The following is a 6000-nucleotide window of genomic DNA, read 5'->3' on the forward strand; positions in this document are numbered from 1 at the left end:
ACAAAGAAAATTGATGCAGGTGAGCAAAACTCTCCTATATCACTGCAGAGCTCAGCCCGGGGTACGTAACATGGCTATGGGGAGCTGCTGCTCTGAGCTTGGACCCTGACATAATGCTCTCCTCTTACCGCATTATAGTCAACCTTAAAGTCAAGCACCAGAAGATACATTTGAGGACTTAATGCCATGCCTTGCTTTGCCAGAAGACTGACGCTCCCCGAGCGGCTGCTGAGCATCGTTAGGGTCATCAGGGACAGCAAGAGCCACAGGAATGGGTATGTTTTGGCACAATGCTTTTTTTCAGCCTCGGTGTTTTTTCTTACCCTTCTCTCCTTCCACTGCACACAGTCCCCCATGCCTGAGCAGTCTCCTTGAAGCCTATATTTCAAATCTTTACTAGCAGGGCTGAGTGAATAACTTGAAGTGAATAATTCCTCCAGTGAATTTCACGTCTTTTGCAGTATACACTTTCCTTTGATGGCTTCATTATTCCCAATTATTTGCTGAATACCTTTAGTAAATAATTCTCTGGCTGTAGGTGGATGGTGAGTAATTTGCCGCAATTATTTAATGGTCAAAATTTAAGCTCTGCTGGGTAAGTACAACTGCTGACATGAGCTGTGTTGATGCTTTCACCCCCCCTCCGCTCTCTAAGCAGTTGTGTGGCATTGGCTGATGGGGACACCAGGCTCCAGGCTGGCAGCAGACTCGGGCAGATGGTCCTCTGGGTTTTTTTCAGGCTTTTTGTGGTAGTTTGAGGTTGAGGCTTCGCTCAGGACTTGCTTTCAGGGCAGGACCCAGGGCTGGGGGCTGGCAGCATCCCCGCTCCGCTCAGGAGCGTGCCTGCCAGTGAGATGGTGGCCAAAATTGTCACTACAAGGAAGTGCAGAAATGTGTAAGGATAGCGAAGCTGCATTCACACCACCGTTCCCGTGACTGTTTACTGATCAGGCTCAGTGCTTCGCCCAGCTCTGTTACCCAGTAAAAGAGGTTTCTGTCCTTAAGTGCCTTCGTGCCTTTTCAAAGGCCTTTTGCCAGCTCTAACCTGATGTCTGTGCATGAGAATAACCCAGTGTCCTCAGCTCCGCCGCGCACAGGGCATCTCAGGCCCTCTTCACAGGTTTTGGATCTAATTTAAACTTTATTTTAAAAAAACTGAAAAGTAAAACAAAAGCAAATCCAGAATGTTTAATGAAATAGTTAACAGTTAAGCAATTTTTGAATATCCTAAATACTGTGCAAAAATACCAGAAGTACACAGCTGGGCCAGGCACCTGATTTATGTATAACCCAAAATCCATTTCCAGCTGGGCTTGGGCTCTGGTCCCCAACCTCGTCTTGTCCCAGGGTCTCCTCTGGGGATTCCCTCCCCTTGCAATTAATACTATATTAGCTTCTACTTAAAAAAAAGTAGGCATGAGATTGATTTGTGTTGGTGTCACTTCTTAGCCCAAACTTGCATTGAAGGGGGGAAGCCCAGAGGCAAAGGAGAGGGTTGGGGGCTTCACCAGCATGCAGCAAAGCTGCAGCCCAGTGTCAGCAGCTGGAGCTGGTGGTTTTGTCCCTCCTGCACTACCAGGGGCTGCGCAGAGAAAGGCAGCTGTAGGCAGGAGAAGAAGGAGTCCTGTGAGCGAACAGGAGGGGGGACAAAAGGGGGCACGAGCACAGGAGCCGTATTTTCTGGTGGGGTGAATCCTTTCCCTCCACCCCGCAGCCTTTTGCATGGGTTTGATCAGCCTCCTGATTTGGGAAAACAAAGCTTGAGATAGGAGACAAAGTCCTTATAGCTAATAGCTGAGCCCATTGACTTACAAATGCAATCTTGGGTTTTTTCCGATGTAAATCTATTGTGTTGCATCCTTGTTTACTTCTCACAGCCCCCATTAACTTAAGTTAATATTACCGTAAAGGAAATTAATTCCACCCCCCTACACGCATAGGAAACACCTCCCATCAGAGTAACAACATCACTCACGTGGTAATGTAAAGTAATTATACCATAATACCTCTGGTACCACTACATCAGGGACTGATAGGTAAAGTCCTTTCATCCATTAAAGATCTTATAACCTCTCATTACATATGTAGTTACATACGAAGTCTTATTCCCAGAAAAGGTTAATTAAAGCCTGTAATTCTGGTCTGAGCTGAATGCAGGGAGGATCAGGCAGGAATTTCTCCCGTGCACAGCCCCTGACACTTAAATAAAAATTAACCTCCCAGAAGGACTCAGAAGCCCAAGCTCTCCTTTTGAAAGGAGGTATTTATCAAACCTCCACCCTCCGTCCCTCTGCTTGTATAGCAGAGACCTAAGATACCTGCGTAAAACCCTGGTAAGCCCTGGAGCCCTCCCCGGTGACCTGCAGGGACATGTCACGGAGGGGTGGCATTTTTGCACTCCTACATGTAATGATCCCTGAGACTGGCTGGGCAGTTTAGGGAGAGAGGGTCTTTTTGCCCTTAAGAAGCGTAAGCTAAGAGTATCCGAATCCCACCGTCCCGGCACTGAATTTTTAAGAGCAGATGGAGTGGCTGTCCCACCACCCGCCTCTTCAGCCCCAGCCGGAGCAGCACTGGGCAGCGAGAGCTGGGCTCTTCAGCTGGTGTGGGGGGGGGTTTAGCCGAGCATCCTTAAGGGGCTCACCTATTTGCTGAAAATATACAATCAGTGGAAAGGGCTAACGAACGTCAGATGCAAACAGCTGAGTGCCTCTTTTAACACATCCTCCCTCAAATAACGCTGTGTGGAAGGTGGACTCGTAGACCAACCGTAACCGATGTGTGGAAGCTGTTTCAGTGGGAAGGGACCCACTTATTTATTTATTTTTGCAGCGTGAGAAACGAAGGGGAATGTTCTAATAAACAAGAGAGTCCTCAGAAATATCTATACACACAGGCACACGCGCACACATATTTAATATAAAATAGCGGGGTCGGAGGAGACCACCAACCTTCAAGCTCGGTTTTTGCCATCTTTCCTGCGTGCTGGTGGTGGAGGGAACGTGCAGGGGCTGTGATAAGCGCGCGGTGCCGTATGCCATCAGTGCTACCTAAAAGCAAATGAAACTGGCATAAATAATTGTGCTGTAGAAAGCCTTTCTGTTGCACCTTGCCTATCACTGACAATTTACATATCTTAGGAAAACCTTTGTCAGCTTCTGTCATTTCTGCACTATTATGTGCCTTTCTGGATAATTACCAGTTAATGTGAAAAAGCAGATGGAAAAAACCTTGAAATTTCTGATAGAGAATCCTCAAACCTCTTCCCTTATCTGTGCACAGCAGCTTCCTGATTTCAAAAGAAGTTTGAAAACCTTTGTTAAAAATGTCCCTGATTCCCAGTTTGAATGAACCAAATGACATTCAGCTAAAATTATTCAGCTTTTTCCACAATTAAATTCCATTATCGTGAACTGCCAAAGTAAAATGGAAGGTCTCTTAACTAATGTGTCGGTTGTTTGCTTGTATTTTTCGTCGTGCGCATTGTATAAAGCTGTGTGAAGTAGAAGGAGGATAAACAATAACTGTAATTTTGCATCAATGAGTGGGGCATTTTTAGACCCTTCATTATGGGAACGCACTGGGGTTGGTGGGTTTTCTCTCTTCCTTTTTTTTCCTTTTTTTTTTTTTTTTTTGTTAATTCCTTTTCCTGCAAAACCCCACTGAGACTGATTGGATATTTCACCAAACTTAAGGAGCAGTGGCGGTTTGGTTTTTAGTCCCAGAAATGATTTCTTTATGCAGGCCCCGCATACTGGGAACGCTTGGTGTTGGGCAAGCGCACACGCTTCTCCTCTCCCTCTAATGAAGAGGCAGCATAACAGCACACAGGGGAAATAATTTCATTTAAAAAATACCGTTCCCACAAGAGGGAGAATTGTCCTCGTGTTTTTCTCAGTTGGCTTTTCCCCTGTTCTTCTTGAAGATTTCAAATGAAGCTGCCCGTGAGAAAGGCAGCACAGTTTGCTCATGTGTGGGATGGAGTAAAGCGCAAATAACGCCTAAAGCCATGGGGCAGCTGAACCCGCCGTGCCGCCCGCTCTGATGCCCGCGGGGATGTTATTTCTGTGAGCTTCCGTGCAAAAAAAAGGAGGAAACTTTCTGAACACTGGCGGCAGGGATTTGCGATGGGGTTTTCTGTACAGAATGCATTTAACAGGTTGGTGGGCTCAGGTTGAGTTTTGCTCTGCAAAGTGTCCCTTACTCAAAGGCTGTCGGTAACATCCCTGTGTAGATGCGCTCTGCAGTCATGTGCTCCTCAACTCTATTTTTCTAAGCATTGCAGACTTCTGGCCTTCGTAGGCTCTTTGGGCAAATGCATCTTTCCTGAGCCATTCCCGCCCTGGAGCTCAAAAACGGCTGGGGGAACGCAGAGGAGGTGTTCTGGGCTTGGGAGGGGAGAGAGAAGAGCAAGGAGGTGTCAGCCTGGCAGGGCAATGGCACTGGAGAGGGTAAGAGAAGTGGGACAGTGAAGAGCCATAAGGATAGCTGTGGTCCTGCTGGGACACCTGGTCTCCCACGCGATGGTGCATTGCACCAGGAACACCGAGTGTGTCCCTGCAGCACAGCCAGGTTTGCGTTCACACCAATCCCACTCCGTGGAATCGCTCCTTTGTTGTTATGAAAAGGAAGACACATAACGAGTCGAACACGAACCCCATTTCTCTCCAGTTGCTTAAGCACAGACTTGAGCACGCACTTAAGCACACAATAACTCCGTATTGGGTGACCTGAGCAAAAACCGCTCTCAAAGCAAACAGGTTTCGGTTTGCCCTCACCGCGTGGTCACTCACCGGCGGCAGAGGTTTGCACCGCTGAAGCTATGAGTGTGTATGCAACAACAGGGAAAAACTATTTCCTTTAGAGAGTGCAGAAAATGAAAGCAAGGACATGTTAGTGACTCTAATGGGAGACAAAGTATTTGGTATCATGATGTTGTATCAGAAAGCTCCATAGACAAAGGCCATATAGTGCTCTGGCTGTCCTGCTGGCTTACGTTGATGGTGCTTCTCTTCCTGACTGGCATTTAACATCTACATCCCCATAGAATGACATTTCAGATACTGATTAAAATCATTGTCTTTTATGGCAGAGAAAGTTTGTTCTTCAAAGTAAAGAAGATTAAAAAAATGCTGTTGCAAACAGTGATGAAAAATAGATGAATAAAAACAACCAAAAAGGGTTTTAATTCCATTATTTTCAATTAGCTCTTTAATTTGATTTAAGTCATTTGCACTTGTTGCTTGTTTTACATCTCTTATTGTCCAGCATTTTATTTCACACATCTAACAGTATTAAATCAAACTGTTTTCTAGTCTTTGCCTTCTTTTGAAGCCTCTTGAAAGCCTAAAGCAGACTTAAAAAACCAGATATTAAAAGCGAACTTTCATCTCTCTGCAGGTTATTTGTAATCAGACCTTTCTCATCAAGGGCTCGTTTCATATGTGTTTGGGATCTGGGAATTATTAAAACTGTCAATCCATCTTGTTAAAAATATTGCCCAGGCTTCAGTGTTTTGAAACTTCAGCATCACGCTTGAATTCATCAGCTGGCGAAGGAGACGTGGTGCTCCTGGTTGTAGGTACTTACACATAGCAACGATGCAATAATTCTACGTGGGCTTTTATTTACATGGTATCATACTTGATGTTGCAAACTCCTTTTTATTCACTGTTTGGTTCTGAATGGCTGCTGGCTCTTGCTGAGGACAGGGATATAAAATAATCTATTATTAAAGGGACAATATTGCTTCCCCATTGCAAATTAACAAGTCTTGCTGTGTATTTTGGAGAAACCAATCACAGTTCCACAGCTGAGTTACTTTCTCATCTCAACTGGAAGGTAGCTAGCATGTTGTGCCCAAGAAGAGCTTTATAAATCTCCAGGTTAGCATCTCAACGGCTTCTTTAAAAAAACGGTACAGTTATCACTTAGACCTTTTATTTTCTTCAGTTCCTCTTTTGCCTTTAATTTTGGCCATCTTCTTTCCCCATACATCCT

Source organism: Calonectris borealis, chromosome 13, assembly GCF_964195595.1.
Source record: "Calonectris borealis chromosome 13, bCalBor7.hap1.2, whole genome shotgun sequence".
Lineage (NCBI taxonomy): Eukaryota > Metazoa > Chordata > Aves > Procellariiformes > Procellariidae > Calonectris > Calonectris borealis.